The following is an 8,897-nucleotide window of genomic DNA, read 5'->3' on the forward strand; positions in this document are numbered from 1 at the left end:
GTGAGGGAGAGGGTCGCAGGTGTGTGATCAGCTTGTGGACATCCTTCTGATTGGTTGGTGGTGAGGTAACAGGTGGTATTCTGGGAGTCAACATCATGAACCTTCTGGTTCCAGCTGGTCTGGGGTCTACGTGGTGGTGGTCGGCATGCATTTAGTTTCTCCACCTGGTGAGGGTCTCGGTATCTGCAAAACACCTCAAGGATACGGCTCAGCACAGTATCTACAGCCCTTGAGGAGGAACAAAAGGTCCTTGACTTGATGGCTGAACTATTATTAACTTGTCTTACTTGACTCTTTTCCTTTGTTTCTGCATTTTCTCACTTCTCGGATTCAATTTGCTCTTTGGAACTTGGGGAAGGCCTAGGAGGCTAAGGTTCTTCTACAAACAAGAGAGAGGGGACACAGGGCAGGGGATCTGTCCCCAGGAAGGCCCCACAGTGTCCTGCTCAGTTTCAAATCCAGGGACAGCATGATTTGTGGTGGATACACCAAGTCCTATGCTTACAATATTCAGCAGTCTGCTAATTCTCAGGATAAAAATGTGTACTTGATACCTCGGTTTCCTGTTTGGAGTCACAAAACTTCCGTTTGGTCATTAAGCACAGATACCAAATACACACAGTCCTTGTCTCTGAGGTCCCAGCACCGAGTGGCCTCCTAGGACCAGCTGCCCCTTGCCTGGGGCTCAACCCTGCCTCCCTGTTCTCTTTGTTTTTTCCCCCCTCCTCTGGATTTCCTTTGGGAGACCTGACCACCCTCTCCCGGACACAGCCAGGCGGGGTGGGGATAGATGCTGTCCTCATGGTGTCCCCACCCCTAGCTGAGAGGTGGGCATGTGCTCGGGCTGCCACTCGCTCACATGACTCTTCATGAAATGTTCATTTTTAGCACGGATAACTTCAATCCGTTTTCAGATCAACCTTTCCTGGCAACGAACAGATGTGATTTGCTTCCATGCAGACGCCCACAGACTGTCTAAATCTGGTGTCACCTACATTGAGTGGTGACAGATTTGGAGAAAGAGTTACATTTAATCATAAATAACTCTGTGACTTCATTTCTTTAAACTTGTGGATTGAACCACTTTACGTCCTCCCTCTCCCCTACCCTCTCACAAACACGCTTCCTGCTGAACTTCTGCCCCCTTCTGCCCACTCCCACCACCCAACAGACCCACCCACGTCACAGAGGAAGACAGCTTGGTCTTTAGTTCTCAGTGTGTAATGGATCCAGAGGCGGAAGCTCTGGTCATCCAGGCTCACGGTCACTGTCACACAAGGACATGATGCCACCTGAGCATAGGAGGTAAATGACATCAGACATGAGGGACCCAGAACACCCTGCAGCCACCAGCACTCCGGGAGCCGGGGGGCAAGAATGTTCTAGAATAATGGCTGCAGAGCCTGAGCTGAGACTCAGTCTCCAGACACTTTGGCAGTGCTGAGCCCTCACCTGCACTCAGTGCACCCACCCTGGGCTGGCATTTTAAGACGCTGATGCCCTCACGGGGACATCCACGGAGAGCTCATCCACGGAGAGCTCATCCACGGAGAGCTTCGGGCATTCTGCTTTAGGGCACGGCTCCCCGGCGGTGGGCTTGGTCAGGGCCCGGGTGGGCAGCCCCCCTACGAGGCCCTGCCTGAGCCTTCGGGGCCTGTCTCTGCCCATCTGCCCATCAGCCGGGGGAGGCTGTACCAGTCACGGCAACTCATAAACATCTGTCTGGTGGGAGGTTCCACATGGGGCCTGAGCAGCTGCTCCTCTCAGGCTCCCTGGGGAGCTGTGAGCCCGGGAAGGATGTAACCCAGAGGGACAGGTGACCCATGGCTCATCACAGGGACACGGACACAGGGCGTGCACGTGTGGGGAGAGTGAAGCCCGGGGGAAGCCGAGTACCAGACCTGCCCACCCACACCCAGGGCCCCATTTCCCTCCTGTGCACTGACCTGACAGCCAGTGCGGGGGGGAGCCGTGCACAGCCCCAGGGACACCCAGCACATGTGCGAGACGACACAGTTCTGTGTGACCCCTGACGTGGCCCAGAGCTGTGTCACTGGGTCACCCTCTCCAAGGCCAGTCGTGGGCAGAGCTTCTTCACAGCACAAGACAGGGTGTCTTCTGAGTATGACTTGGGGGCTCATAAATTCCTCCAGTGCCCCTCTGGGGGTCTCCCCCGTTCCCACCTCTGTGCACAGACAGCAAGACAACTGAAAACAGCAGCTATTAATTTCAGAAACCATGAGTGTGTGTGTGTGCATATGTGTGTGTGTGTGTGTGTGTGTGTGTAACAGGAAGAGTCAGACGTGCACTTCAGAGACAGTTTCCTGCCCCCTCCCATCTCCACCAAGGACCCCCGCCGGCTGGGGGGGAGGGAGGCGGGGGCATGGAGAGACGATCAGGAAGGGGGCGGGGTGCCGTTTAGACTCTGTGCTCTCACTGCAGGGGCACAGGTTCCATCCCTGCTCAGGGAACTAAGAGCCCACATGGGAGGTGCAGCCAAAAAAAAAAGGGGGGGGGGGGCGGGAGGCTTCTTCCACCAAAGTCTACGTGGGGACTGTGAACGGTGAGGGCTCAGCAGCGTTGCGCCCTGGCACCCTGACAGCGCTCCAGTAGAGAGCGTCCTCCAGCACGACTCCTCTGTGCCCCAGCTCACATGTGCCCTTGCACTGAGCACACCTTGGGTGCTCGTCTCAGCCCTCGAGTCCGACGTACTCTGGGTGGACAGTCCCCATTCCAGGACCCAGAACACTCACACCTCACCCAGTGCTGCATGGGCTCTGGGCATCGGGACAGCAGCCGTGGGATGAGAAAGCCCCACACCTCCCCAGCTACATGGAGCAGCGCTTCTCAAAATGAGGAAGCCAAGATGGAACACACTCACATGTGTAACGATGCTGGGTGGTGGGGAGGTGGACCGTACCCGGGGCACTGGGGACCCTCAGGCGCTGTGCTCGGACCCTCCCGACATCCCTCAGTGTGTGACCAGGTCATCCGAGGACACCCCAAGGCCCTGACCCCTGGCCCGGCACGCGCCCTCCCCTGTCCAAATGCCGCCTGAATCCCCAGCTCCCCCGGCCCTTCCAGGCCCACCAGCGATAGAGGCCCCTTTGGGCTTGAGTCGGTCCGGCCTGTCTGTGGACAGACACGTCGTGACCACACGAGGCACCGACGGCCCGGCAGGTGCTGACGCGCTCGTCATCACCCTCAGCTGGCGGCGGGAACTCAGGTCCTGACCTGCCGATCCCTCCACGTGCAGCTGAGCACGGCCGGGGACGCCGGGAGGGGCTCGTGCGGGACACAGCAGACGGCCACCGGGTCCGGGGCAGAGACGCCCACCGAGGACCCGTCCAGAGCCGGGGAACGCGGGGTCCACACGTGCGGGGAACTCGGGTTTCCCCGCCTTCCCTGTCCCTGCAGGGTGCTGGGCGCAGGGGTGGGTCCGGTGCCAGAAGGGAATTCAATTCTAACTGTGATCGCCCGTGGTTCCCCAGGCCCTCTCTCCTCTGTTAAACCTCACGGCTCCAGTTTGAGAGGAACGGGGCCTGCAGACTCCTGACTTTTATGCTCACGGTTTATATTCGGTGTGTAAACCTGCCCGGCGGGTGAGGGAAACACGCAGAGAGGAAATTGCTCCGATGCTTCCAGCAAAAAGCAAAGAAAAAACACCTGTGAACTTACATGGGGATCTGGAATTAGAACAGCCGGCCTCAAAACTGAACAGAAAGTGTTTTCAAATCGCCCCCGTGGCCCAGGTAACACGAGTCAGGAAGGTCTCAGTGGAAAATGCGCTGACACCGGCTAGACTGGTCCCCAGGCCCGTTCGTGCATCTGGCGTTTACAGCTGCGGCGTCTCAGAGCAGAGAGGTGGGTCCCAGGGAAGTCGGAGCAGGGAGCAGAAAACAGAAGCAGAAAGAGGCAGGAATGCGTGAGGACGAGGGCGGCCGTGAGCGCCTGTCAGCCCGCAGGCTGGGGCGGGACCGCCCCAGGGAGAGCCGCATCCCTGGATGTGCCACAGAACCTTTCAGTGTGGCCTCTGCCTGCTCCCCCCGCCCAGAATAAACTCCCCGACCGTCCGGAGCGGCGAGAGCTGTCATCCCACACACAGGTGGCCGCTGCTGCACTGCCCGCTGCACGTCTTGGTGATGCTGACGTCACTGTGATGTGTCCTGAGGACATGAGGAGGTGTCACTGTGATGCAGTGGGGGATATGGGGAGGGGCCACTGTGATGGGGCCAGAGGACACCATGAGGGGACCCGCCAGGAGAGTCCTCAGGAAACTGAGGCCCAGAGAGGTCAAGTGTCCCTCCCGAGGGCACCCGGCGCATGGACAGAGCTGGGATTTGCACACAGGCCAGCTGCTCCAGGGCCCTCACCCTCCCACTCACCATGTGGGGAGCTCACAGACTAAGCTGGGCACTCAGAATGGAAGGGGGGGACACAGAGCCCAGGGGAGTGTGAGGGATGCTGGGATTCGCAGCAGGGAGGGGGTGGGAAGGAGGCTGGACTGAGCTGCCACTTTGCAGACTATCCGTCCTGTCACCCTGGCGGCTGCACAGCTTCCCTACTTGTGTGTAAGGACGTGTCACTCTCCCAGCGTTCCCAGCGTTCCCTGTGAGGATGTGGAAGTAGAACTGCTCCCCCGCTGGTCACGTGGGGACACTGAGGCCCAGAGAGGCACAGTGATGTGTTTGGTGGATAGATGGGTGGGTGGCCAGGAGCAGAGGAAGAGGGAGGTGGAGAGGTGGGCAGGGCCTAGATCTTCACTCTACAACATGGGAGCACGGGTCACTATGTAAATTTAAATCAGTTACATTATGTAATATGCAAATTGAGTTCCTCAGTCGCGCAGCCACATTTTAATTTCTCAGCAGCACATGTGCCTGTGACTACCATTTTGGACAGCACAGCATGGGTGGAGACCCTGGAGGGTTTGAGCAGAGGGGGACATGGTCTGACATATGGGGGCAAGGGACCCCCAGGCTGCTGCGTGGGGAGCCGACTGCAGGGGTCTCGGTGGAAGCAGAGGCTGGTGGACCTCATGCAGGATCCAGACAAGTGGTGATGGTCCTGTATGAGAATTGCCATGTGGGGCAGGGAGGTGGCTGGATGGTAAAGATATTCTAAAGGTAGAACCGTGAGGATTTTCTGAAAGATTGCATACACAGTTCAAGGCTTGGGCGTAACCAGCTGGAAGAGTGGAGATGTCCTTCTCTTGGATGGCAAAGAACGTGGGTGAGCGGACTTCAGATGAAATCACATCGCAACCCATGAGCATCAGGCAGAGCCTTGGCGGTGGATGTCCACAGCTCAGGAGAAGCAGAGCCTACCAGAAGGAAGGGTCGTAGGAGGGGGCTGAGCAGCCAGCGCTCATGGTTTCAGGGTGGACACCCCTGTCCCGGGAAGGGCGCAGGAACATTCTGAGCCTCAGGTTATCCATCTGCAAAATGGGCAGAATAATTCCTGACCCTTTTCCTCTAGTTGGAACTTTTTAGGGATATAAGAAGAAATAACACAGAAAGACTTGGAGGCTTAGCCAGGATAAGGCATGAGATAACTCCAAGGTAAGATGATTATTATCTTAATTGGATGTAGTCAAATTTAGTTTTTTATTTTAATGATTTAGATTTGAGGATGAAGTATTCATTTATGAATCATCTGTGACAGTAAACAGACCTCCCTGGTGAAGACTTCCCTAATTACCTGTAACCACCTGTGACTGATGAGCCAGCAGCAGGGATGGTAGGGATGTGATGGCAGGAATTATCTAATCACATGTCCCTGTAAATAATTCAGGGGCGGGGGCCACTTCTGAGGCTGGAGCAGAGTTCCCTTTGCCTCTCGTGGTGCATATTTTCTTTCTCTGCAGGAGCCAGGAGGAGGGGTGCAGGCACCAAGGCTCTGTCTCTGCAGGCTAAGCCATGCCCCTCTGACTGTGGCTGTGGCTGTCCACGGCTCAGCAGAAGCAGAGCCTATCAGAAGGAAGGGTCGTAGGAGGGGGCTGAGCAGTCAGCGCTCATGGTTTCAGGGTGGACACCCCTGTCCTGGGAAGGGCACAGGAACGTTCTGAGCCTCAGGGTATCCATCTTTCTCCACACCTGGGCCAACATAGAGCTGGAAGGCATTCCCTCCACCTTCTTGCCAAGCTGGGTGGATGCATTTGAAACATTTCACTGTCTTTGTTATCAAACAAATCTTGTCAAGCTCATTAGCTATGGGGGATCTTAGGTGGGTTTTTGTTTTCAAAAGTAGTCAAACAAAACAAATGTATATTATGCTTGGCCCGAGGCTAACTTTCTAATTAAAGTAAACTGCAGTTGGATCACCAAACAAAAGTAAATAAATAATAAATGTGTGTGCACATATGTTCAGAGAGGAAAAGCCGGAGGTAAAATGAGACCCAGCAGAGCAATTGGCAGCCGTGAACTGAGCACAGGGTCCAGGTCCCAGAAGCAGTGAGGTTGCAGGGTGGGAAGCTAGGTTCGTATCACTGCCCGAAGGGGGGAATGAAGAGGGGAAATAGGTTCGTTTGTTTGTTTCTTTAACAAATTTTTTCTGCCCGGTGTTGGGAGCTAACATTTCTTCTCTGTCCTCTTTCTTTTCCTTCCTGTAATAAGGGTCTGGCGTGCGTCAGAACGCAGACCACGTGTCACAATGGCTCAGTCAGTGTACGTTTTAGGTCTAGTGTACGGGACCCTGTAGGGCCTGAGTGTGAGATGGCCACCAAGGAGCGTGGGTAGTGACAGTGGAGAAAATCTGCCCAAATGTGGATGGATCCCTGACCTCAGGCAAGTTGTCTCCTGATACTCGAGAACAAGCCATCCAGGGATGCTCCGCCCTGCGCGCCCCTGGTCTCGGCAGAGCTGGCAGAGCCGGAGTGTTAGGTTAAGTGTGGGCAGCCGCATGCGTGCCGCCGAACCGATCTGCTGAGCCTGTCGCTGCCGCCGCCCCGCCCCGTGCGCCGGGACCCGCGACCCCAGACCCGGACCTGTTTTCGATCTGCCCGCGCGCCCCAGGCCCGGCCCGCGCGGCGCGGCAGAAGAAGGCGACCTCTCAGCCGCAGCTGGCCAACGGGGCCCTCAAAGTCTCTGTCTCGAGCAAGGTGCTGCGGGGCAACGCGGCCCGGGAGGACAGGGATGAAATTTTAGATGTGATCTACTGGTCCCGACAGATCATTGCTGTGGGCCTAGGTGTCATCCGGGGCGAGTTACCATTGCGAGGTTTCTTGGGACGAGCAGGACTCTGCCGGATCAGCGCCGGTGTCCTGTACCCTCTACTTCAGCAACTACCTACAGATCGATGAGGAAGAGTATGGTAGGGCTTCCCGGGCTTCCCTGGTGGCGCAGCGGTTGAGAGTCCGCCTGCCGATGCAGGGGACGCGGGTTCGTGCCCCGGTCCGGGAAGATCCCACATGCCGCGGAGCGGCTGGGCCCGTGAGCCATGGCCGCTGAGCCTGCGCGTCCGGAGTCTGTGCTCCGCAACGGGAGAGGCCACAGCAGTGAGAGGCCCGCGTACCGCAAAAAATATAGCAGCACGTTGGAGCTCACAAAGGAAGGGTTTATGACATCGTTTGCCTTGTTCACTGCCATCCACTATGACTGTTGGTGCACAGTCCCCACCTGCGCCCTGTCCGGTCCAAAGGACCCTCTTAGTTACGCCACAGAAACATGATTCTGAGGGGCACCCAGCCACGTAGAACCTGGAAGGTTTCCTGGACCGAGAATCAGTGTGTTGGGCGTCAGTGTTTTCTGCAAGGGTTGTGACCTGAAACTTTTTAAGGAACCATACACCTTTTGGGGAAGCATTTCTGAATTGTCCATCACCAGTCGATTCTTCTCGGATACGATCATGAAACACCCGTTTGCCGATTGGAGCTGTCCTTTCATCTGTGCACCTCTGGATCCGGGTGAAGCATTAAACTGTCTTCCTTCTCCATCAGGTGTACAGTCTTTAAACTGTCAATCACTGGCATTTCAAGGCTTCTGAAAACAGTATGGCAGTATGCGAGTGGTCCCTAGCACAGTATAAGCAGCAGCTAATAGCAGGTTTCATTGTAGAATGTTTTCAGATGCTTGAATAAATCAGATCTTTAATCGAAAAAAAAAAAAAAAAAAAAGAACAAGCCATCCAAAGCATGTGTGACACGTTTCCCCAGGTGGTGGCCTTTAGACCCTCCTCCCCCACAACCCCTTCTGTCCTCCCATCTCTCTCCCATATTCCTGTCCCTCAGCTGCCGACTTCATTCCTCTGTTTCCCCCTCACCTCACCAGGTGGAATCGTCCTTAGCAACTCCCTCCAAGACTGAAGAGCTTCCCAAACCAAGTTGGGCATTGGCCCTATCCAAGGTTCTGAAACCTGCTGGGACGCCAGGATGGAGCTGGTGTTTCTGTTCCACGGTGAACACATGTGAGGATTCAGTGGCAGTACTAAATGTTATTTTAATATTTCCTTCATGCCTTAACTCCAACAGGTAACAGCTTAAAAATACATAATTGAAAGATTTTCTGTCTGAAAAGATGCTTCTGGGCTGAAGCCTGGGGAGATGGTGGCTTTATCTTGAATATCCTCAGAAATACAGATTCTGAGACACATACGTCTCTAAATCCATTCAGATGTCTGCAGACTGTAAGACAGATGTCAGTAGAAATAATGCTAAGGGGTTATCAATCGACTCAGCAAATGTTTACCAAACCCCTTCTGATCACCCACTGTGCTGGGCATCTGGGTGCTTATAAAGAGATAGAAGGAGTGGTTTTAAATCTGAAGAGTTCTACATCTATAAGGAGTCAACATTCACTGTGCCCACTGTGCTGGGCATCTGGGTGCTTATAAAGAGATAGAAGGAGAGGTTTTAAATCTGAAGAGTTCTAGATCTATAAGGAGTCAACATTCAATATAAT

The 8,897-nt window shown here is 55.1% G+C and overlaps 1 pseudogene across 1 annotated transcript; it reads left to right on the plus strand.

The window, feature by feature from the left end:
* Window positions 1–3,921: 3,921 nt before the first annotated feature.
* LOC307197302 lies at window positions 3,922–7,765 on the plus strand (annotated as a pseudogene). The gene is made up of 3 exons: window positions 3,922–4,006; window positions 7,014–7,256; window positions 7,578–7,765. The product of its transcript is annotated as an uncharacterized misc_RNA (transcript).
* Window positions 7,766–8,897: the final 1,132 nt, after the last annotated feature.

Source organism: Stenella coeruleoalba, assembly GCF_951394435.1.
Source record: "Stenella coeruleoalba genome assembly, chromosome: 14".
Taxonomy (NCBI): Eukaryota; Metazoa; Chordata; class Mammalia; order Artiodactyla; family Delphinidae; genus Stenella; species Stenella coeruleoalba.